This window comes from Thunnus albacares, chromosome 8 (assembly GCF_914725855.1).
Source record: "Thunnus albacares chromosome 8, fThuAlb1.1, whole genome shotgun sequence".
In the NCBI taxonomy this organism is placed as follows: Eukaryota; Metazoa; Chordata; class Actinopteri; order Scombriformes; family Scombridae; genus Thunnus; species Thunnus albacares.
Window position 1 is genome coordinate 28,210,089 of NC_058113.1, and position 26,590 is coordinate 28,236,678.

Below are 26,590 nucleotides of genomic sequence, written 5' to 3' on the forward strand. Positions count from 1 at the left end.
CCTTTTAACCACTTTAGACCACTTAAGTAAAAGTAGCAATATAATAAATAAAATAAAATAAAAAATACTCCTTGACATGTAAAAGTCCTGCCTTCAATGTTTATTGAAAGTACTGAAGATCATCAACAAAAGTATCCTGGTAAAACTACTCATTATGCAGACAAATGGTGTTATATTATTATTATAACACAAAATTTCATGATAAAATAAAGTCGACATTGTGAGCATGGCCGTTATTTTCAACCGAGAGAGCGGCTGTGCTGTTTTGTGTTCGCTGTAGCAATTTTCCACCAAATTTCAGCCAGTTCTACTAAAGTGAACTTTGACCCCAAATATGCTGACCTCAACAATACACGTCCAACAGGGGTTCTGTGCAGAAATCATGTCGACAATGATTTTACCTTAGAGAAGAATGGTGGAAAGTTAATTTTGTGCATCTCTGAATTCCTGGATTTATGTGACTCTACTGTCGAATCATACCAGGACTTCAGGAAAATATGTCAAGCATGCTAGAAAATATCAAGAGAGGACGGACGGGGATACAAGTCCTTATGTTGTTCTCTGCAGAATCCTAGTGAGCTGTTTTTAGGATTATGTGGTGCTCATCATTCTGCACACAACCTGCCAAAAATTACTTTCTCATGGAGCTCCTAGTAACTACTTTATATAGTTATAGGATTAGTGCTGTAAAATGAAGCCAATGCTGAAGCGCCAAAAACTGCAGTTCCTTGAATGGCCACTTGAGGCTCCAAAAGGGAGTAAATCCCCATAGACCCTCATGTTAAAATGCCCAACTTTACAGCAGAAATAAACATGTTTACAGCCTGGTACAAATAACGGTTTTGGTCTCTTTCCCCTTTCATGACAACTGTACGGGGGGTGATTCTTTTTATAACTCACCCGTTTAAATTTTATTAAGCCGTAAAATTATGCGTAATGAAGGACATGGCTGCTTTGAGTGACAGGTCCGCCAGCCGCTAGGTGGCTTGTTTCAGCCATTCGGCCCGCCTCTTTGCCCATTTTTGATTGGCAGAGTCACTCACTGCCAAGGTGGCGACGGCCAGAGCGGCCCACTTTGAGCTTCAAAACCACTTTTCAGAAACCAATGTGTTGACATCACGGTAACTACGTCCATATTTTTATACAGTCTATGGATTAATGTGGTGGAGAGAAAAGATGCAAAACATGTTCAACTGCACACTGTAAGAACAAAAATATCTTTCTCTGTATTTCAACATATTTTTCTGTAAGTAAAGCTTAAAACTTGTCAGCCAAGAACTATTAACGTTGCTTAAACTTGGTTTCATTTTTGGACTCTGGGGTTTATTTTTGATGTAATCTGTAAATTCTAATTTATTTTCTTGACAGATATAGCTGCAACAACAGCAACAAAAGCTTAAACTCTTTAGTCTTACAAAACTTTCCACATGTTGTGACTTAAAAACAAATGTAGAAAATGCAGTAACATATGCAGACATGTTATTGCTTTGTCATGTTTCATTTGCATTTAAATTTCAACCCTTTTAGGACAGAGCATTTCTTTGGATTTTAGTAAGAATGCTGGAAATACTGCAATTTGTCCTCATCTTGCCATTGTAAATTAATCCACAGGCACAAGGAAATACACTCTCAAACCACCCAGAAGTACATGGTACGTCTCATCCAGCAGCTGTTTCATGCTGTGCTCTGAGTATTTTAGAGCAGATTCTTCCATGAATGTGATTATCTTTCTATCACGTATGCGTTCATGCGGTGAAGCATCCAGCATGTTCCCTGTGAACACTGTTACGGTGATTTGCAGGTGAAATGATGTCAGTGCATCTTTGCTAAAAACCATTTAAAAAGCAACCAAACATTTCCCAGTTTCAGCCTTGAGGCTCGGACTTATTTTCACCTACAAAACATCAAAAGTCTTCACTTGGTTTCAGCTGCAGGCTCGAGACAAGAAGAGCAACTAAACAATGTAGATAGAGAAGAGGAGAGCCGATACAATCAATTTAAACAGAGCAGAATATGATGCAGACTCTACACAGCTTGGGAACAAGAACACTAAAGGAAAAAAAATGTATGTAGAAGACAAACAAAGACTGTTTATTGCAGTTTGTTGGGGAATCTGCAATGTCTGTTTTATCAGCCAGGCCCAACAAGTCTGTTGTGTCATTAGTACAAAACACAAGGCTGAAAAGAGGAGCCCTGCTGTTTTATGCTCTCAAAACAGCAGAATAAGTGAGGATAGAAGCAGAGAACAAAAGAGGATATACGAGCAAAGAGAAATTCACAGAGGGACTGAACACCAAGGTGAATTTACAGACATGAAGACTGAACAAGGCCGCTGCCAACATCAAGGTGAGACGAGAGGAACAGGCGAGACTGGCATAGTACAGATACTTTTTTTTATTATTTTTTTTTTATAAAGGATCCTTTTTTCCAGACGGCCCCCTTTTTTTGCTTTGATGAGATCTGCACTTGCCGGCAGGGCGACAGCAAGTCACCATCTTATTTCACCCTCCCATAAAGTGATGAACACAGCATTTCCTTGAAGCCTTATCTGCAGCAACACGGTAACACGCAGAGCGCCGCTCCATTTCAATATCTGCAAACATATAACCAGAGAAATGTGACAGCAGTCGTAGACCCGACTGCACCTCAGCTGTTATCACACAAACAGGGGCTAATATGTTTAAACACTGCGGCTGCTTTAATGTTGATTCCTTCCTTCTCGATCAGATGAATACGTCATCAGAAACCTGATTGATGAGTTAAACTCTCATATGAATCGTGTAACGGTACAAATGTGCTCCATTTATACATACAGGAGGCCTGGTAACCCCTCACCTGACAAATAGGAGCTGACAACAGAGAGGCTTGTTCATTTATCAACTGAGGGAAAGTGAAAAAAAAAAACAAAAAATGTGATATCCTTTTGCATACAGATTGTAAAGCCTTATGGGAAAGTCACCCACCAAAGAGGCACATCTGTGATAATCTAAATCAAAACCTACTGGTGCAGTCAACAAGTTTTAAGCATGGTTTATTTTCGCATCACAAGAAAGCAGATGTAGAAGTAAACTTTCAGCTCTTTAACAGATTTTAAATTCCCTCTATCTTTAAAAGACAATCTGACAAACACGCTGACAGGCATGGACGGAGAAGAGAAGAGAGACAAAGGGAAAGAAGATCTGATCTGTTTCACATCAGCATCATTTTTTTTGGTAAAATGCCGCTTTGACAGTCATGTTCCGTTCTGGGAGCTGTATCAGTTTTTCCTGATAGGTGTAACATAATCACACAGAACATCTCTCTGAGTTTGTTTCAAGCTTTTATTTATCGGGGGAGCGTCAGCTGAGCACAACGTCCCCCCCTCTTCACTCAGTTACCCACCTCCACTGTTTCAGCCAACAGTCTGCTTTTTGCTGCTCACTCAGCACAGCTCTGATGGAGCCCTTATGAGGACGATGCTTGTTGAGGGAGCGGGAAGCTTTATTCATTTATTTTCCTCCCCCCCGACCCCCCCCCCTAACTGCATTTTCCCAGTCAGTCCGGGAACTGGTGGCTCTCCAATCACAGACCTGATCTGTAACCTCTGCAGACGGTTTCTCACTCCGTATGTGCTCTCACACTTAGCATAAAATAGCTCATGAATATTTTTAGCTCAATGTGTATTTGTGAAAAATGACTCACCCCATGCAGTATCCTTTCTCTAAGTGCAAGCCGCAGGCTATTCAGACATTTTTGTGATAACATTTTCAAAGTTACATTCAAATTTGCAAAGAGCTCGTCTCCATTTGCTTATACAATATATTTAGCAGTTAGAAATTAAACATTAGAGTGATTAATTCATGATTATTAATATCTGATGATGATGGTTTCATTAAAAAATGAGAGATGCTGTGTTAATGGAGGATGTTGTTTAACATCACAGGCACTGCAGAAATAAAGTTTTGATTAACCATAAGGAGCTTTTGTTGTTGTTGTTGTTGTTGTTTTTTTCTTTCTTCATACAGCGTCAGAGCACTGGAGCAGAGTGCACTGCCTCTCTGGCCCAGATTTTAGGGAGGACAAAAGGAGGCAATAACAGGCTCATTTCACCGCATTGCTTCAGCACTGGCACGCGGTGTAGACACGTATTGCCCGCTGAGGTGGATATTGAAAAGACAATGAAAAAAAAAAAAAAGAAGTAGACAGCCCAATCCATTACAAGACCTCTAGAATTACATTTTCCTCTGATACAGTGGAGCCCTGTGAGACCCAATACACTGTGTTTCTGGAGATGGAAACAATTTGGCTCAGGTTGGCTAATTCTCTGGGACTATGTACTCACTGACAGAAAAGATGGTGTAACACTAACTAAAAGAAAAAAAAAAAAAAAGAGAGAGGATCTCACGGGGGATTTTGCGACTGAAATTTATTGGACATAACTCAAGAGCGTTGCTCTCCCCCCCCCCCCCCCCCCCCCCCCCCAAAACAGCGCTGACTTGAAACATCTGGCTGTATAACCTCTTAACACGGCTGAAACCTGGCTGTGTCATGAAGAATATGTTAGCCTAAATGAATCCGCTCCACCCAGTCGTATTAATACTCTCACTCCTCGAGACACCGGCCAAAGAGGTGGAGTTGCGGCCATTTTCAGCTCAAGCCTAATAATCAACCCAAGATCCAAACCTTAATCATAACTCATTCGAAAGCCTTTCACACCAAGCCTGGAAAACATTACAGCCAATTCTATTTGTCATAGTGAACCGCCCTCCTGGCCCGTACTCTGAATTGTCGGAGTATTATCAAGTTTAGTCCTTAGTACAGATAAAATAATTATAGTAAGTGCTCATAATATTTATGTGGATGTTGACAATGATAGTCTTAGCGCTGCGTTTATCTCATGATTTGACTCAAGTGGCTTCTCTCAGGGTGTAAATAAACCCACTCACTGTTTCAACCACACCCTCGACCTTGTTCTGACATATGGCATCAAAACCGAACATTTAATAGTCTTTCCACAGAGTCCTCTTTTTTATCAGACCATTACTTAATATCTTTTGAATCCCTATTACTGGACTACACGCCGTTAGACAAAAATGATTTCTCCAGATGTCTATCTGATAGTGCTGTAGCTAAATTTAAAGATTAGATTCCATCAGCGTTTAATTCAATGCCATGTCTCTGCACTGGCTCCCTGTAAAAAATCCAGAGAAGAATTTAAAATCCTTTCTCTTCACCTTAATGGTCAGCCAACATCATATCTTAAAGAGCTCATAGTAGCTTATTTCCCCACTGGAACACTGAACTCCCAGAATACAGACTTAATTGTGGTCTTCAAAAGTAGAATGGGAGCTTTCAACTGTAAGGCTCCTCTCCTGTGGAACCATGTTTCGGTCCGGGGGGCAGACACCCTCCCTACATTTAAGAGTAGAATAAAAACTTTCCTCTTTGATAAAGCTTATAGTTAGGGTTGGCCAGGCTTGCTGTGGACCAGTCCCTAGTTATGCTGCTATAGGACTAGACCGCCAGGGGAATTCCCAATGTATGCATTCAAGTCCCATTAATGCATGTTACTAACTTGGCTTCTTCCCCATCATGGTTGCAGATCACCTGCTGATGCCCACGCCCACTATTATTACTATTAGTCATATTTCTATTATTATTATAGTTGTTATTATTGTTGTTGCTGTGCATCTCGCTGTCTCTCTCTCTCTCAACCCAACATGGCCACCCACACAGAGCCCGGTTCTGTTTAAGGTTTTTTCCTGTTGAAGAGGAGTTTTTCCTTGCCGCCGTCGCCAAGTGCTTGCTCATGGGGGGAATGTTGGATCTCTGTAAAGTACGGTCCTGCTCTATATGAAAAGTGTCATGAGATAACTTTTGTTGTGATTTGGAGCGATATAAATGACATTGACTTAACTTGATGAGCGAGCTTTTTTTCGTATGCTGACATAGTGCTGCTTTTTTGTGTGTCAGCTATGTGCCTTTTCTTCAGCAGTTCAGTCACACAGAGAAAAACTGAGGGGAGAGAGAAAAACTGGATTTGGGAACAGATGGTTCCCCTAGAGAATGGCTGAAGGGTGTGATTCAAATTAAAACAAAATAAGTTATATGAGGTGTTTTTTTTTCTTTTTTTTTTGATTGAACTGTGAGAGGGGAAAAAGAAGAGAAGGGAAAAGAAAGGTGATGTGAAATGAAGAGCTTTGTTGTTGTAGCCATGTGGATATCGGTTTTAAATTTGAGATGCTTTGGGATTTGGGGGCCGGTATCCTCCTCAGTGTTCCAGGAGGTGAAGACAACATCACAGACAGCTTATTGAGGTCGCCGCAGCAGTTGTTTTGCTTTGATGATCAGCATGAAGACGTCTGGTGGGTCCGGAGCTGTGACGAAATCCATCCACGAATCACAGCACACGCTCAGGATAGCCAACGGTCCGGTCTGTGCCTCTGCGAGCGAGATCGTCCAAATGCACTTATGTTATATACAAGAACAGAAAAGCATTGAGCAAGAAAGCTGCTATTGCGAATCAGTAGTCTGGAGGGAAACATTACACTGCACTGAACCGTATGTGTACGATTAATTTACTTTCATTCCTTTCCTGTTGCAAAATTTGGTGATATATATACACTTTAAAGTCCCACAGGAGCACCATATAAAGTCTATTAAACCTACTGTGCCGTTTTATTTATTAAACTGAAAAACAATGCACCTTATTGTGGCTTCACAGTCGCTGCAGAAGCCCATTTTGGCAGGTTTATACAGGCAAAAAGTGTAGAGACTTTTATATAACGAGCATCTCCATTTCTTTTCCCCTCTTCAGCGGCTCTTATTTACCTGCTACGATTTCTGCTCTCTTTTAATCATTTTAAACCGTTTTAAATGCCTTACTGAGCTTATAACATGACTTTTACAGCACGTTTACAACCAAGCTCAGTCTCTAAATCCTTAAATTAATTCACTCAGCAGCACTTTGTCATCCTTCATCCCAGCTATTGTTTGTTGGTGTTGTTTTATGGGTTTCAATTGGTCTCTGCTGTTTCCGATTTCCTAAATGGTCATGGTAACAAAACCGCAGATGCACCCAATATTGGCATGAAATGTCAAGTGCTAAAACAACAAGAAGCTGTAGCAAGTATTGGAGATTTGGAGCATAACAAATGAGCGTGATACCTAAAAATACCCTGGTTTTCCCACCGAGGGAGGGATTATGTGGCGGAGACAGAGAGTAGAAAGTAACCATGTGGAGGTTTCTCATTCCTAAAAAAATGTTTTCTGCTGGCAGCTTTGTTTTCAGTGTTTGGCTTGTTCAATATTTACAGCTGCACTGACTGATTTTTGACCACTAGAAGACAGAAAGTAGCAAATGTAAAACAAATGTGTCAAGTTTTTATGACGAACATGTTGCCAAACAGTTTCGTACCTGCACAACCAGCAGACAGAGAGAAATATGAGCATCCCATCGGACATGTTTCTTTGACGACTGTTGAATGTTAAATGTCCCATGTTCACTGGTGTTGACGTAGCTCTGGTTTGGTCCACTCCTCCCACGTTATGTCTGTGGTTATAAAAAAATCATTGGTTTTAAAGCTGGAGGGACTCAACCAAGGAGAACAACCAGCTGAAACTGAAAGTAAAAAGCTGCAGAGTGGATGTTGATTCAAGCATCTTTTCATATTATAAAGCACCATTTGATTCTACAGCAATGCATTGAATTTACCAAAGATGAAAGATTTTTTATGGCTTATCTCATAATTACGACTTAAACCCACTGATTTGTAAAAGAAAGGTTATGAAAAAAGTTTTATTTCTCTGTAGGATAATGTTGTTAAGCACCTTTAGTGGACGTGCATTAAAGGTGTGCAATTACCTCGAGGGATTACATTGCAGCCCAGCTCTCACTCAATACTGGACCAGTTTCAAAAATCGTTGTCCCCATTAGTCACTTAGACACAAATAGAGGAAAATAGGGTCCAGTTTGAAAAATACTGAAGCTTCCCTTTAATATCTCCCAGTTTCTCAAATCAAGGAAGGAATAAGGTAGAACTATCACGCTTCTGTCTTCATAAATAGCAATAATTGATATTTACCTTAACATTTTCTCATAATTACAAGATCCAGATCTCATAATTTTCTCGTAATTATAAGATAGCGTTCTTGTAATTATAAAATAGTTTTCTCATAATTATGAGATACTTTTCTTATAAGTATGAGATCCGGATAAATATTAAGTAATAATTATGACATACGGAAGTCATAATTATGAGATAAGGCCTCTGTAGATTCTGTTGTAGGTTCAGTGTTGATATGAAAAGTTTTGTTCACTTTCACTCCTCTTACCAAAGCGTTTCAGTTGCCTGAATGTTTTGCTCGCTGTTGTTTTCACTGCTTAAAATTAGCTGTCAGCTAATAAACACATAATAAACTGAAGTGAACTGCGGGTCCAATCCCTGCAATCATCACAGTCAAATTCACAGACGAACGCAATGTTTCTATTATTTGGTCTTTGTTGGTACTTTATATTAATTCCACAGTTTATTAGAATGTGTTGCAAATTTGTATACAGGAAATACTTATTGTAAACAAACCGAGTGCTTAAGCCTACAAATGCTAATCGTTTTCATGCTGTATAATATTAGTGGTATTTTCAGTCACCTCTGTTTCTCCCATACAAACCTCATGACATATGAGAAGGAAAAAACTGATAGATGAATGCAATTTCCTGTCGACCTCGTGAAAGCAGCGTGACTCCAGTTTAGCATTCCTTCAAAATTGGAGATTCCAACTACTTAACCCCGTCAAACACATGAAGCCACTCAGTAAGATAAATACGCTGTTTAGTCCCAATAACTCAATCATCTTATATTCTCTTCCAAAGTATTTAGAAGGGGCACAAGCAGGTAAAAAAAAAAGAAGCAGAAATCAAATCATGTATGTTGCAGCTTCAAAAGACACAGAGACCAATAAGTGAAACGGGATTTTACATGAAAGATTTCCATCGCTTGTCGGATCTTCATTCTTTGTTTGAGAACAGTCTGCACATGAAGAGCTTTGTTCCAAATATCTGAGGTATCAATGCAACAAAAAGTCACATAAAAACCCTTTACAACTCTCTGAGACTGAGAGGATTTAATCGTTTACAGTTTATACTGCTGGAATTTGGAGTGATCGGTGATTTATTTCAAATTTAGAAACATAATCCCTAAAAGACTGACAGTACTGTGCTTGTGGTTCAAAGTGAGTTAATGGTGGTCAAGCAACACGCTGTGTCTGGAGCTAAGCAGCTTCCTAAAGCCAGCAGAGATCACATGTTCAGAAATAAAGACGGCGGCGGTGGTGGGGGGCAATATTGGAGATGCTATTTCCTGTTTCTAACCAGCACTCCATTCCACTCCATTCACTCCAAAGCCCAGAGCTTGTCAAAGTGACAGCTCCATTGACAGCACACTAGTGACACATTGAACCGGGCGAATAATAATACAGAGACTCAAACTGAGAATAGGAAGCCCCAGTTGTCCTTTGTCAGCAATGCTATTAAAATTCATAAGAAAATAACTGAGTGAGAGACTTGTGAGCAATTACTTGCTGCAACTGCTAATCTCATTCGTACAGTTCAACAGTTCCATTTATTTATTGTGATGTTTTTTAAATGAAAAGTTCATGTTTCTTATTGTGGTAGCTTGTGGCAAGAGCAGGCCACAGTGATGAGAAACCCCGGCAAAACTCAAACACCACAAAAATTTGCAGCCATTAGAAACCACTGCCACCAGTCAACCGCAGGTTACTCTTAGCGTGAACTATTAAATTGATATTTACTGCATCAAAATGACTTTCAGGTGGTGGGAAAAGTAAAAGCATCTTGTCTACTACAACTAATGTCTGCTGCAACATTAGGAAAATAGAACACAGACAATGAGCCTGCTGCATGTAATATACTGTATATACGGTATGTAGTTACCATCAATTAAAATGATGTAAATCATGCCAATAATTTTTTTTAAATAAAATACATCTTCACAAATGTAAATCTAATCTTACACTAATCTAAATCTGTACAGTACAACAGTTATATTGATTTATTGTACTTTTTAAATGAAAAGTTAATGTTTCTCATTGTCAGGGTGCAAAAAACAAGGCAAAAAAGAAATACAGTCAATATAAATGTGTCTAAAATCCCCGTCTAAAAATCCATCTGTTCATTTATCTATCTTCTATATGTTACAGTACATATATTTTCCTCCCTCTTCTCTCTACTCAAGTTCCAGCAGACTCTGGCCGCAGGTTATTTGTCATCCCTCATTTCTTCTTTGATCCCACTGCTTTCCAAGGCTCAGGCGATTCAAGCCATCCCCATCACCCTTTTGTAATTAATAACAGGCTTCTTTCAAGGGATTTCTTCTAATTTGTCTTCTTTTTTCCCTCATAACCATCCAGCTGTGTCTTCACGAGTCTCACAATAATCATTTTTTGGCAATTGTTGGTGCAGACTAGCAGGGAAACACACTTAATTTCAGAGACAGAGAGAGAGAGAGGGGGAATAGAGTGGCTGTTGTATATTCGTGCCAGTGGGCAGGGGAGGATTGTTCTGTTGCTTTACTGGCCTACCTTGGACCTCGAATGATGTCATTTCCTATTAAAATAATTGGTCTTGATAGGGAACAGGAGGTATTTGATATTCTCTACATCCAAAAATATGAAACTAATTATTATTTGGGATCAAGCAGTTGTTTGTTGGAAAATGGAAAAGGATATTTGTTTCTGCGGGGATAAATTCTGTTATTGTTCACTTATATCCTCTGCTTGTTAATCAGAAACAAGGTTTTAATCAGGAAGGGGGTATTAATCAGAAAAGAAATGGAGCTCAAAGAACACCAGGAGCTAGAAAACATTAGCTGCAAGTGCTGTGTTTTGCCTGGGAAATGTGCCAGTGCGTGTAAACTAGGACTTTAGTTTTCTGCACAGCATGTGGTGTTTAGTTGTGTCCAAGCCTCTTACCAGCCTTTGATCCATATGAGGGGGAAAAAAGGAAAACAGGAAAATAGCATACTTGAGTTAATCACTTCACAGCCAATGATTTATAAACCAATTTAAGTCGAGCTTGAGTATGGACCAAGATGAACTTAAAGGTTCTATATGTATTCTCACTAGCGACACCGGTGGCCGTTAAGTGAACTGCAGTCAGCTGTTGCTTGCAGCAGCGCTAGACTATTGCAGGTGATGTCTTTTCCCTCGCGTACACTTCTCATAATACCATAAATGAACTGTTTTGCACCGTATCTATTCAAGCATCTCTCACTCCCTGTCAGTCAGTCCCCGAGCTTTTGCCAAAAAGCAATGCACTGTGACTGAGGAGCAACGAGCTGTGGCCGGGAAGCCACCTTTGGACGACCAACAGAAAAAACAAAAGGCGTAAGTTATGTTCTGCTATCACTCTGCAGTTTGTTTCTTGCTCCTTTGCTGCAGAAATGATGTTGTTTCAGCTGTGTGTGCTCAAGAGTGGGCGACTTGCCATTGCAGGGGTGTTTTGTTGTGAAATGTGTGGTCGTTGACAGATGCAGTTAGCTGTCTCATTAGCTGGAGAGCTAATACCTGCAGGGTGTTCCAACTCGGACAACACAGTTTTTGTTGTGGTAGATGCCGGTTTTTTGTTGACGTGATAATTGTATGTTACAATGTGACAATACTTTGGTTAAAGTCTGGTTAGGTTTAGGCACCAAATCCACTTGCTTCGGTTTAGGGAAAGATCATTTGGTTTTAAGTTAAAATGATCATTTTGTTAAAGTTAGAGAAACGTGTTTTGGGTTAAAGTTACTACTTCCTTTAAGGTTACGACCTTTGTCGTCATTATTACAGTAATAACCGCATGGTTACAGTTTTAAAAAAACAGTCTTGACTCACAGTTGGAAGTGTGACACTCACAGTTGGGCAGAGTCCGGTGTTTTGTTGACCCAACCATCCACCCCAACGTCCTCCATATGTGGAATTTGTCGCTATATTGATAATCTGATCTCCTTCTTTACTCCAGTCATAATTACTGCAGCCACCAGAGGGATTCTGTCACATAAATATAGGTTATTTTGGGCCACTGGTAATTACAACCTATTATATCAGTTTTCTTGGGAGGATGGTCTCAAACTTTCAGCTCACCGTGAACATCATTATTTGTCCTACTCAGTAATGAGATATGGTGACATAGCTATATATAAGTTACATATATAGTAGTTACATACGTATTTCATAGTCACCTGGATGTAACCCCAGTTCTACAAATATGTTTGTAGCCCACTATCGCTCTTTATCTTAAAGTAAATAACAGAATCTAAACAGGGTCCCTGTAGGGGATATAATTACAGCAGGATATGGCCTGATCATGTATGATACATTAGTCTTGTGTTGCAGTGATACAAACAATGGGTGAGATCTGACGCTGAACTATAAATCAAAACCTACCCTGTACAATAGGTATCTACGGCTACAGTCACATCCATTTATACAGTAAATATTTACTCCCATTCACAGTCTCTTGGCTGCCTCAGGTCACACTGTTTTCTCACCTTTTCCCTGTGAATATGCACAGTCAGTCAATAGAAACAGTGATGTAATGTGTTTGAAAATAGGGAAGTTATTACCTTAGTGATGTGTCATATTATTATTTTATACAATATCACACTACCAGATGACTAACTGCAGCATCACTCTTGTTTACAGTTTGTGATCAAAACCATGACATCGCATCATTTTTCAGGGCTGAGTGTGGGGCAATTTTGTTGAAAGGAAGGAATGATGTGACAAACCGACACATATGCCTGTTCACAAGCTTGAAATGTTTTTTCATGAGGATTGAGACAGAAGGAGTCTGATTAGTTGTTTATTTTTGTAGAGATATGAGTGTTTGAAATATACTGAGCGTACAGATGGATAGAAGAAAAGTGGATTATGCTACGAGAGGGGTTTGATAAATTTTAATTGATGCTTTGAAATTTTTTCCACTGGTCACAGTTTGAATCCAAAATGACCATGAAACCATACTGAACACAATCACTGTTCTCCAAAATGAATAAAACTACACATTTTTTACAGCTACCTCTCAAGCCTACAGGGGATTAATGTTTTATACTATAAAGATTTTTGGTAGAATATTAGTGTAAGCGTTGGCCACTGAACAACATTTCATTTACAAGCTTTGATATAAAATCAAGCCCACAAGAAAAAACAATAACATCATGAATAGGATTAAATGAATTCGTGCCTCTCTTCCAATAAAAAAAAGGCTGATCATCAGTGTCAAGAGGTTGGAGGTTCCCAAGGAGCTGAACGCACCACAGCACAAAAACAAATTTCAGCAACTCCACAATCACAGAGCAGCCTGCAGCAGACTTTTCATATCAAATAACGAGTGAAAGCTTGAAGAAAAAAAAAAAAAAAAAACCCTGTTAGGGCTCATGAACATCATTATAAAAGATGCATAAACAAAGAAGGAGAAACAGTGAATTCTTCATTCATCAGCCTAAATGACGAGCACAACTGAGGGAACAGACTTAGGATCCCATTGTCACTGAGACTAAAGATATTGACCTGTGATATTTAGACTGTAGTAGTTATATCCATAAAAATCTATACGTATCTATACCAGATAGTCTATATTTTTCATCAAGTCTGACAACATTTTTGGAAACTGAAACTGAGAACGACACATACATGTCATATATAGTGCAGAAACAACCAGTGGACTGATTTGTTTTTTTAATCAACAAAACATAATCAACAATTCCTGCCAGCTGTTTTGAATATTCATTGATATTTATCAGCAAAAATACCAAAAATTCACACATCTCAGCTTCTCAAAAATGACGATTTGCTGCTTTTATTCATTTTATACCGTTGTTAATTGAATATATTTGTGTTTTGGACCTTTGGTCAGACACAACAAGCAATTTGAAGACGTCATTGGAGTCTGGGAAATCGTGATGGCCAATTTTCACTATTAGGGTAATAATCAAACCAGCTAATATCACAGAATGTATGACTCAATAATTAAAACAACCATTAGTTGCAGCTCTAGTCATATATAGTACAAATGGTTTTAAATGGCAGTGTGGTTGTACTTTCAAATGTTGTTAAAGGAACCGTAAATACTTTTGAATGTCTGTCCTTCAAATATTGCCTCGTAAAAAACATATTATTTAACAATAAATGTTAGGTGTAGCTTGTAAACCGGGGGTGAGAAATGATGATATACCTATTTGCTCTACAATGACCAAACAGGAGAATGTTGTTAATAGGTGTGTGATGCCTAATTTGTGTCCAATACACATATATTGGTCCACCACCAAGTGTGGCAGTAAACAGTGTTACGAAAATTAAAAGAAACAAATTTCCCAAATTTACATGTTGACACGGAGGTGACTTAACTGGAGACACAGCATTTTTATGTTGAAGTAGCCTGGTGGAAAATCAGAATGTGGAGTCTTTCGGGGGGGTGGATGGATGGATTGATGGATGGTTGTGTACATTTACTGTCAGCTCTGATGACTCTCATACAACTCATGAGTCTCCTGCTGAAAGTGGAGTCATTCTTGTTCAACTACCCTATCCTTGACATTAGTTTTCAGAGACCATGTGTTGTCACAACGGGCCCCGATTTGAACAGTGTGACCTTGTCTTAAGTAGAAGTGGAGTGCTCGTTCAGAGGGCATGATGAAGTATATGGCAGCGAATCAGAAACCTCCACCGTGATGTGCTATTATCACTCTCCCCGGTGTCGCCCTATTTCATTTCCACCATACCACTGACCTTCACTGAACAATGGATCCTGCTGACTTAAAGGTTCCTCTGTCCTTTCTGCATGGATGATGGACGCCCCAACCTGTCCTCTTTCACCCAGCGTGAGCACTGCAACGAAGCAGATGTCTTTGTCAGGGGTAGAGACCCACACCGCCACCGATAAGGACAGTCACCGCTACGGTGTTCCTCTTCTTTTTCCGGAAATTGACTACAGGCTCTTCAATTATTCACACTGTTGAATAATGTCCTTCGCCATCTTTATCTGTGCTTATCTTGACTGGTGATGCTTATCTGAAGGTTGAGTAATGGCAAGAGTCAATGGGAAGTGGCAGTGTTTGTATAGACAGTCTTCGCTGTTGTCGTTGGATGTTTAAGCTGAATAACGCTGCAATTTGGGGCCAAGAATGAAGAGAAATTGATAACATGTTTTCATGTAATGAGCTTAAAAAGGCAGGGTGAGATGGTAACACATCAGGACGTCCATTCACCTAAATATCTATGTGCTGGACAGCTCAAAGCTCCTCTAATCAATATGTGTGACGTCAACGATGAATCCAATGACTATGTGTAATGTGGAACCTATCAAACTCTGCTGGATTTCAGAGATTTTTAGCTTCTTTTGCTCATTGTTTTGGTTTTATGGCACATTTACTGTATATTTCAGACACAGTGCTCTCATCAAACCCGTTTCCAGCAGCAGCAGGTATCTGTTTTCAGATAAAGGTATTGAGTATCTGGTGAGGAAAGTAAAAAGTTTAGCAGATCAAGAACCAGATATTAATTATAGGGGTTGGTGGAGACCAAAACAGAGCTAAAAGAAGAGTGAATATTGGATCCACATTCATCAGGTGGATATAAACCCAACACCAACTGAATAACAACCCTACATGTTTAGGCATGTTTAACGTTAACCATAAAAACTTTATGAGGTAATATATGTCAGGTTTTCATGTCTGTCATGTCTTGTCATTGAGTTGTTCTGCCAAACATAGTTCCAAGCAACATTATAATTTTATTATCTCGGTCTGGATCGCAGTTGCAGCAGGCCCTTCTCAAGTCAAGTCTAATTTGTGCCGCCCAATAAAACAAATCACAAATTTGCCTCAGGGGGTTTTACAATCTGCTATCTCCAGCCACATCCTCCAGTTTCTTCCAGAGGTGTTCCCATGCCAGATTGGATACATCCCCCAGTGTGTTCTGGGTCTACCCCGGGGTCATGCCAAGAAAACCTTCAGAGGGAGGAATCCTAATCAACAAAGTCATCTGTCTTCTTTCAACGTGAATAATTTTTAAATTTATAACTTGCCACTTGTACCCGTAATATGAGTCTTTTGACCTTTTACCCAAAGTTCATGATCTTAGGTGAGGCTTTGAACATAGATCAGTTGGTAGATTGAGAGTCTGCAGGATCAACTCCATTTCACGGTCATAACTCTTGTCTACAAAAAATGTAGACTTACTGGGCAAAAGGTAAAGATATGTATGTACTCGTGAAAACATTCAAGTGCTTACAAGACTAACAAGTATTTAACCCTGAGCCTTGGAGAAGGTGTTTTTTCTACCTTTGAGTGGAGCTGTTATGGTGTGTTCACGCTACATGCACGAGTTTGACCGTGTGATCGTTTGTACTTATGGGAGCCTGATGTTACTGAAGCTCAGCCTGCCTGCCATCATGACAGCTCAGTCCTCCTAACAACAGTCATACTGACACTTATCTGTAAACATTGAGATACATTATCAACTCTTCTGTTTATTTTGCTGCGATAAACTGCATTAACCCGTCACACAAAACTCCCCTGTCATTGAAATGGGCCAATAAGTCTTCAGGTCACCCACAACTTAGTATTCACCTCAAAACTTATAAGAGAAGGATTAAAAATACACTGGAAGCTGGTAGAGTTCAATGTGAATAGGTTTACTGTGCATGATAAACAATACAGAGCAAACCGTTGCCTTTGTCCCGGAACAAAGCAAAACCTAATATAAAACCGTAAAACCTCATTATATAGTTTTCTTCACCCCTCCTATTGTGAAGCTTATTTTCTAGACTCCACCTCATTTTTTAATTATGTTCAACCATCTAGTCATTATTTCTGAGTTCATGAGTGACCTTGACGCTTTGGTTATAATACAAGTGTGACTTATCTTAGAAATTACTGCCTCAGCATCTTCCACCTTTTTCTCACACTAACAACGGACCTGGTGGCCTTTAATCATTTCACACAGAAAACCAAATTGCTATACCACAGATTAGCCTTCTTGCTAACTCCCTCTCTTATTGGCATAATGTTATTTTTGCACACTCACTGGCACATTCATTTGATCATGGGAAGGCAATTTCCACCACACCCCCTGAAAATCTGTTGATTTACTGCACTTCCCAGATGACAACTACAGACCTTAAAGTGGTATGAACCCAAAATAAACTTAGATTTTGTTTTGCAGAAGGATGCTGCAATAACTGCATCATGATGCAGATTTGTAAAAAGTGTAGCTGCTCCAAAATAAAGTCATCTAAATGCATAAATACAGCAGTGACATGTTTATACACATAGATATCCACATACAGTGGAACTTTAAAATTATATATAAACTCATTTAAGATGTTTGTTATTGATGACAGCTGAGGGGGACTCTAGTGTTAGCTCCAGCCAAGTTAGGTTGAGAAGCGGCAGCAGCACCAAGCTGTCTGTCAGCTGAATCCACTGGTCCGGCTCCATGATACATGCAAATTTTTTGCTCAACTTGAATATTTTCAACTTTCGCGTTTTCTTGTGTTGCCTGACACGAATAGATGCAAATACGTGTTAATTCACGGCTTTGCATTGACTTTGTTTGTATTCTAGCTGCATGAAAAATTTGTTTCGTGTTTGTTGTGAACACACCATTATGATGTTGTGGAGCTGTTGATGCTATGGACAAGATTCAGCGTACATTCAAGAGTCCTTAATACCAAACTATCAATTTTTTGTTATTTGCTTTTGCAGGAAGTGAACTTGGACCCAAACTGTCTCTTTGCAGTGAAGCTCCTAATAAAGTCTGTTAAGTCTGTGTCATAATCATTGTTTTGACTTTTCACTTAATGCACATATTTGAAAGATCTTTTTCTCATAATAGCATTTTATCTGATAATTATGAGATCTCACAATTACAAGATACAGATCTCATATTTAGGATAATAAAGATATGTTATGGTAAGATATAAGCAGAAATATTAAATATATACATGGAAGTCATAACTATGAGAAACTTGTTATGTATTTTACTGTGTTTGTTAAATGCAATGTGCCTCCATAATATTCAGTCTACAGCGCTAATAAAACTATGTATAAGCTTATTCATGTCCATTGACTACATATGTATTTTCAGAAAAACGACATTGTTCTCTGCATCGTGTGTGTCTTAGGTGTTGGAAAGTAGCCTCAGTCAGGCTAAGGTCATTTCATGTGTGCATAGAAATGTACAAGTAAGGGCTGAACATAATTTTGATGAGTGTATCAACTCAGGTCGACACCGTGGAACTCAGTTTTACATAAAGTCGACCTACTTGACTCCACTGAAAGGTGAAAACTCAGTGATTTATACAGATTTTGAAGGCGCATTATCAACCAAAAATGAGAACCATTCTTCAATATGACAAGACAAGAAAGTACTCGTTCTCCCTTTCGCCCTGTTCAGAGGGAATGTTGACAAAAAAAAAAAAAAGAGAGAGAGCTATGCCTGCGTCTCATAACAGACAGCACATTCCCGAGCTGTCAGCGCACAGCAAGCACTGACACACACACACATAAACAAATCATTATGCTGCAGGGACGGATGCATGAGTACACACAATCGAGTACAAAATCGAATACATTATCCTGGCAAAACTTGCGTTGTCTGTATACGTATTTTCTAACAAGTCTGTCATGGAAACATGAGAAGATTAAATCACGGATGGAATTAAAATGTAAACACACCTAATTATACTACAGCTATAATAAATAAATCTCAACTCTCTTACACAAAGGGAGGGATAGCAATCAAACAGTAACTCAGCCCAAATGGGTGACATGACTCATAGCACAATAATTTAATTTTCAACGGGCATTTATGAGGATGAAAACAATCAAAGACTTCCCAGAAGCTGCAGCTAGTATCCATTAGATTCAGTAGATTCTGCTCTTTGATAATGGCAATGCCCCGAGACAGACACTGGGCGATTCCCATCTCCAGGCTCATGACTAATCTCTAACAACGATCTGTTCTTTATAAGGCTTACATAATGTGCTGTCATTAGTCATGTTCCATGAGCCATATGTTGAGCTAATTGACAATAATGGCAACAATCAGGATGCAGTGGAAAAGCTGTGGAAAATAGCACACTGAACAGACCAGATGTTTTTGTTTTGCCTCTGTTCATGGTATCTTTTTTTTTTCCCCCTCAAAAAATCATCATCTTGATTTTCTGTTTGTTTTTCATTTTATACTTTATTTCAGGGTTTTGCTTTATGTCACACCCTGCTGCTGCTGCTGCTGCTGTCGTCTCACTCTCCACCGTGTGCAGTCTGGAGGAAGCAGAAATCGGTCTAGGAGTATCCAGAGTAATTGATATTACTCACATGGCTGTTGAGTCACACAAATGTAATTTTGTGATACTTTAAACATGACAAATGAGATTTTCTCTCACCTATATTGTGTCGGGGTGGTAGCAGAAGTCTCAGTGGCATGTTTCTAAACATTGACACATAAAGCATTTATACAAGACCACTGGGAAAGTGGAAAAATGAGTTTAGGGCACAAAGCCTCTCTAACCTCGTATTGTGCTACTTTCTGGTGTTGTTAGATAAGGAGGCGGATGAGTTGAATGAATAAATTAGAGCAAAACCATTATTATTTGGAAATATAAATAAAGTTTTTGTCAGCTGAAATCCATACACATACCTCCACTATAGGTATTACTGTGCTAGCTGTTAGCTATTTGCTTGGATACATTTATATAAGATGTCAAGATGTGTCATCAAAAATATTTTTACATTTTACGGGAAAAGAGGGATTTTGTTGATGATTTAGCATGTAAGATATGAATAATTAACACAGGGACACAGGATTAATTACCTGAAACCAACTGCTAGTGACACCATTTAGCATATAGTCAGACAGATATTGTAAGACCTAAAGCTTGACTTTTAATCCAAGGTTATTTCAAAAAAATGTACAGGACAAAACATGTGTTACCTTGAGAGTTATTGGAAATCCACTGAAATCAATCTGAGCCACAGCAGAAGCCAAGAGACGGATATTAAAATCTGGCAGCTGCATTTCATACGACTGTAGCTGAAGTAAGATAGATTTATTTCAACATACAGAGCAGTGTACATTATGTATAACATTAATTAATAATAATCATAAACTATTTAAATAGCACTTTTCTTAACAATGTTACCAAGTGCTTCACAAAAAGATAAAATACAAAAAGATAAAACGGAATAAAACAATAATAATAAAATATAAATGGATTTAATGAAATAAAATTGATAAAGAAGAGTTTCAGATCATCAAAAGATTCGAAAATTCATTTTAAAAATACATCCTGACTCAAGAGAGAAATAGATTTCACACAAGAATGTTTTTGTCTGGTTTGAAGATAAATTATAGAAGCTGATTATTTTTCCATTCTTCAGTTAAATAAACAGCTCTCGTTCTTTATCAGTAGAACGTAAAAGATATGAAGCTCACGAGCCTTTTATAATATCTACAATCAGCTTTTAGATATTAAGAAAAAAAAAAAAGAAACCGAGAGCTCAGAGTTTTTTCCTGGGAAAGTCTGCTGGGTGGTTTCGTGATCCGTATCAGACATCAAAACAACATGTCTTTAGCGGTTGTAGGGAAAATACACATTAATATCGTCTTGGAGCGCATCTCAGATCTGAATGTGCAATATGAAAGTGAAGACAAAATATGAATGATGGGAGTAAAAACTAATCGGGGCAGATGTACCTTCCCCCCTGAGGAAAATCCCTCCACTTCTCCACCATCCACAGATGGATGTCTCCAAGGCTGACGGTTGGAAAGCAACTCGGCAACCTATCTGTTTTGATCATCAGATTTCTGACAGCACTACTGATTGTAGATCACATAACATGTTTACAACGAGAGCGTCTCCTCCTCCTCCTCCTCCTCCTCCTCCTCCTCCTTCACTCTTGATTTGCCTTGCTTGCAGATTTTCCTCCATATGCAGCAGTTTTCTGGATGGCATGCATCTCCTGATGAATGAAATAGACCTTTGGTCCCCTTCAGCTTTTGTGTGGAAGTGGAAGCCATGAAAGTTGAGTGAGGTTGCAGCCTAAAATTGGCACGCGATAATTCACTAATGACATCCCGTGCACTTCAAACATGAAAATAATAAATGTGATCATTACGAGCATCTCTATACAATTTAACAGCTTAAAATAAAAAGAACAAAACATCATAAAACAAAGAAAACTGCAACCACTCTGTTCACTTTTCCAGGTTTTTGCCCTGAGGCTATAAAAATCAGTATTGGACCAATTTCTCTTTGTATTGTTCCAAGCTCGCCCACACTATGCCAGACTTGCTCAACCTGAACAATTAGAGTTGACCCATAGTCACAGCATTACCGGTGGTTTGGCCCTGTGTTTCAGCCTGGCTTTAGTAACAGTGGGTAAGACAGAGAGAGTTTGGAAGTGCTGGTGCGGTGAGGCTTTCCATCACCTCAGCTACTTAACGCCCAGGAGAATGACCCATATGGAATCCATATGCATGGCCAGCCTTTCCCTGAATGGGTTAATGTTGGTCACGGCCAGGTTGTCATGCTTCAGGGGCACCAAGGCTTTGATGGAGCACCTCTTGGTTTAACGCCAGAGCCTGCGGGATTCGGTCAGGCGAGCTCTTTCCTGGAACATCTGAGGTATGTCGAGTGACTTCAAGCTGTGGTTTTGGAGCGTTTGTGTTCATTATATGTTTTGTTCTTGGCTTTAAGAGAGAATCTCCATATGGAGAAACATAATAACAAAGATAACTGCCAAACATCCAGGTAACAGTTTTATATTTTTGGTATGCTGTACACTCGATTTATACTGATGTCATGCTCTTCTGTGACCGTTTCTTTGGCACGGAGAACCAAGTTTGCTTTCCACCTCGAAGCCTTGCGGCGCTATAACTCTTCAAAAGAGTTCATGCGCGGCAGAATGGGCTAATTGGGTGGAAATGTGTTGACATTTCACCAACACATCTCTCCAGAAGAAGTTCCAACAGTAGCATGAGATGTATCCAATCAATTATTCAGACGATCTAGGCATGAATGAGACGAGCGTGCACCCGGCCTCCGTTGGACACACAGTACACTGGCCTCCTGCTTCAGAAACTAATGGTTCGTTTAGAGAACGTCTGCTACATCTGCCTAGTTTTCTGCATGGAATCACCTGTGATCACTCGTGCATCTCTCACCTGGAGGTGACACTGTGCACACTCGTCCTATTCATTTCATGTTGACTGGCAGACATCATGCTTGTAGCTTATCTATTTTATTTGTCATGGTCTTTTATCTGTTCATCCTTTTGTATTTTAAATCTATTTTAATTTCTCATGTGCTTGTTTCAAATTGTTTCACTCTTTAGATTTGTTCTGTCTTATTATCATCTGTAAAGGCCAGTTCATAGCGTCCACGTCTGCACGGCCGCAGGTGTCAGCGTGGCGTAAATGTCATCATCTGCCAATGTTTCAAAATTTGTCACAGTGTGGACTGTACGTAGTACAGGCGTGCCAACAGCATGTTCACTAAAAAAAAAAGCAAACAGAACACTTGTATCATTTACTGTATGTGTTGTATTCCGATTTTCATCAAGCGGTCACACACAGTGTTTTCTTTTTACGACTTTTTCTTGTTGCAGTGCCACATGCAGGAACTCCTCAGCTTCATTCAGACTGAAATGCGTTAAAACACTGAAATAAGATCCATTACAGTTGGAGTAACATATTGCATTTAAAGGCTTATCAGAAAAACACTTCTGTGCATGCAGACCCCTGATTGTAGTATGTACAGAAAAGGATGTGCATCCATGTGCAAGTCTGCAGCTGTCCGCGGACACAGAACACAGAACCATGAATTGGCCTTAAAGCACTTTGAATTGCGCTAATCTGTATGAAAGGTGCTATACAAATAAAGTTTGTTTAATGGATTTACAGCGTTAAACTGTTTTTTTGCCATTTCTGTGTTCATGATTTTTTGGGCAGGCCTGAAACGGTGGCTCGATGACATAGAGGGGTAACTAACACCTCCCCCACTATATAAACACTAGAACACACATACTCATAGTTACTATTTTTACCTCGGGTTGTTTTAAAAACTTTCATCGGAGACAACTGGGATTCATTTTGGATAATCCGCTGTTATTGGTGAATGGGGCCATTTTCGATCGACATTAGAGCTCAAGGAGTTATTTTAAATCCAGCTGAAGCTTCCGTCGACGGGTGGAGCCGCCAGCAGCTTTGGCTTCAGCACCGGCCGCTCAGCTGGGAGGACGGTAGAGTCAGCGGATGCGGCGCCGCCCACTTCAGCACCGGCTGTGCAGCTGGGAGGTCCCCGGACAGAGAGAGAGAGAGTATTTGCTGGGCTTGTATTGGATTTTATTGGGGTTTATTCACATTGAACTGTTATTACTGTTTAGGCACTAGTTTGTGGACAGATTTGTAGTTCTTTCCGCCAACTGGAAGATCTCACGGCTGTTAGAAATTCTCCAGACCTCCGACTCGCAATATATTTCCCCAGATGTTTCGGTCTGTGAATGAGGCCACAAAGAAAAAAAACAGCATGATCTCAAAGAAATACATGAAATGACCACGACATCGCGTTACACGGCGGTGGCACGTAACGTGTTAAAGTTACGTGCCGGTACCACAGAAACAATGCCAACGGAAAGTCAATTAGGATCCTTTGTTGTAGTAGACACACGAATATGACCCGGAGAAGTAACACAGTTCAGACGACGTTTATATAAGGTCACAAATTTCCATATTCGGAGACGTTTGGGTTGGGTGGATGGCTCGATAGATGGATGGCAAAAAGTGGACTGCTGCTCACTTCCTGTTTCCAACCACAAGTCAAGACTGTTTTTTAAGAACCATAACCACGATTGTAGTGGTGTTTATTGTCGCCATGGCGATGAAGGTTACCTAACTTTAAGGGAGTTGTAACTTTAACCCACGCAACATTTCAAGTGCTCATTTTAACCGAAACCGTAATATTTCCCAAAACCTCCCCGACTGTTTTTTTGTGCCTAAACCTACCCAGACCTTAACCGCAGCGTTGTCGCACCATAAGACATAAATATTCTTTAACAGCGATTCGTAACAGTTTTGGAAAGCACAGCCTGATCTCACTGAAATATACGAAACGACCGCTCGCCACCCGGTCGTGGTCGTTAAGAGGTCGTGGTCGTTTCACCTGTTTCTGTGAGAAAAAAAAAAGGAACAAACTTTTCTTTTAAGTCATTTGTCGATTTAATTGCGCAAATCTGCGAGCTGACCTCCCCTCATATAAAACTTCCTCTCCTGTCTGCACCGTTTTCACCACCTAGAAGCATCTCAGATTTCAAAGACTGATATAAATCCCACATGTGCTCACCGCCACATCTCCACTCTGTCCCACATCTGTCCCTGCCCCTTCCTTTTTTTTTCTTTTCTTACTTTTTTTTACAGCACATTCTCATTGGATAGTCTGATAAGGTCCTTAAAATCCAATTTATCACTATTATGCGTTTCTGTGAACAACCTCAAGCCATTATTCAAATGAGGCCGGCGGAGAACAGGCTCTTCCTGTGGGTTCGAACGCAGCCAAGGGTGAAGTTGGAGAGACCAGAACTGATCTTCCTGGATGTGATTGTCTCTAAACGTGATTGTGATTAGGAGAAAAATACTGTGTACAGCTACCATCTGTGTGTGTGTGTGTGTGTGTGTGTGCGTGTGTGTGTGCGTGTGTGTGTGTGTGTGTGTGAGAGAGAGAGAGAGAGGAGAGGCGATGGGGGTGTTGCTGATGGGAGTGGTCATGTACAGGATGCAGTGTGTGGGGAAGTTGGGGGGAGGAGATGAGGAGGCGGGGGAGTCGGGGCCGATGGTGGCGTTCATTACACACACCAGTGCACACACATAACCCGAGCTCAGACACGCAGCCATCACTCACACACACACACACACACACACACACACACAGACCTGCCACACATACATACATTCCTGCAGGCAGAGAGGACAAACCGCCTGTGATTCACCTTCCTGCCTGTCACACAGCTCACAGACTAACATGAACACACATTTTTGCCTCTTTTTTTCCATCTTTCTGTCCTTCTTTCAAAGCACGTACAGTTACAGTTCATTTATTATTCTTTTATCTTTCCCTCTCTCACTCCTCTGTTCATTGTTTGAATAACAGTACAGCACTCATCAGTCCTGTTCTAAATGTCAACACTATCCAAACAGACAGATTACTCATGTTTCCACCAAAAACTTTTTTTGGAGTGCAATTACCTCTCTCTCTTTCTCTCTCTCTCTCTCTGCTGTTTTTAGCAGCTTGTAAAAACTTGTCAAAGCACAACAGGCATTAAAACTCACAAACGTCTCTCTAACTCCCTGTTAGGTTTTTACAGAGAGACGGGTCAGGTGGTTTTTGTCTGACACTTGTAAAAGTCTCCAAAAAACAAACAGTAATAAATGGACTCAAAGTACATGAACTCGTCTCTGATGCGGTCAGGTCTGGAGGATGATAAGGATTCACTTGCAAAAATAAAACACGTGTCAAATTCGTGTTTTCACATGTGGAAGAAGAAGAAGAGCATATTGTGAATTTATGTGAAGTTATCACACACGCATATAATTATTGTTTTGACGTGTGATGTTTTGCACTTAATATGATATTTGCCAGTTTCATGTAAATGTATCAAATGAAATGTGAATAAAATAGTTTCACACACATCCTGTTAATTCTGATTATTTTTATCCAACCGTGTTAAAATGTGATTTATTTGAGAAATACAGGTGAAAATTAAATTAAGAAGATACAATTTACAGCTTAGGTATTTTTTTTACTTGCTTTTTACTACAGATGTGCTTTATTACTTGGGTTTCCTTTATGAAAAAACTAATAATAAATCCAGTATCTTGTCTGTTTTTATTTAAATGAGTAATTATTAAGTTTTATTTCAACATTTTAAAAAGATAATTCTAATGCAAATATTCATCTTTAAAACTGCTATTTGCAGTGCACACAGTCTAGTTTATTGTTTCTGTTTTTTTCTTTACTTCGAGGGTTTATGATGCATAATCAACACCTCATTTGCATTTTCTCCGAATGATTCTTTATTTTATGGTTGCGAGAGGACTTTGTTTACTGTGAACTATCGTAACATTCTGTTCTGTTGCAGCAGAAAACAACATTCACAGAGACTTAAAATAAACAGATCGGGGATATTCTTTGGTAAAAATTGAAAAACAACAAAAAAACTACAGTGATCATTAAGGATAATCCATCCTGCAAAGGCCCGGAGCTCGCAGCCATCTCTCGAAACTATTGACCGTGGAAGGAGCAGGGAATTTTTGTTGGTTTCTATCACTGCTCGACTCCATCCCATTACAACAGATTCAGGTCAGGGACCTTGACAAATGATTGGCTGTGTCTATGTGACCCACTGGCCCAATCAGCACAGGACGTCTGGATGAAATTGCAGGGCAGATAATGTTGCTGGCAGACTCATCATTAATTACTGCCCTTCTATCAATATCTAATTATACTAGCTGTCTGGCTGAGCGCGAAGGAAGATGAACCTCATACTAGAAGACT

At 39.6% G+C, this 26,590-nt stretch overlaps 2 long non-coding RNA genes across 3 annotated transcripts; both read right to left on the reverse strand.

Annotated features, from left to right (window-relative positions):
• Positions 1–989: 989 nt before the first annotated feature.
• LOC122986655 lies at positions 990–17,754 on the reverse strand. Its single transcript, XR_006404345.1, has 3 exons — positions 14,767–17,754; positions 7,397–7,531; positions 990–6,422 (listed from the first exon to the last, which is right to left on the reverse strand). It is a non-coding gene; the product is annotated as an uncharacterized LOC122986655 (long non-coding RNA).
• Positions 17,755–19,212: 1,458 nt separating this feature from the next.
• LOC122986688 lies at positions 19,213–25,669 on the reverse strand. Of its 2 annotated transcripts, none has more exons than XR_006404352.1 (3): positions 23,088–25,669; positions 19,427–20,073; positions 19,213–19,325 (listed from the first exon to the last, which is right to left on the reverse strand). It is a non-coding gene; the product is annotated as an uncharacterized LOC122986688 (long non-coding RNA). The 2 variants fall into 2 exon arrangements; XR_006404351.1 differs by lacking the exon at positions 23,088–25,669 and having other exon boundaries at positions 19,427–19,470; positions 19,975–20,162.
• Positions 25,670–26,590: the final 921 nt, after the last annotated feature.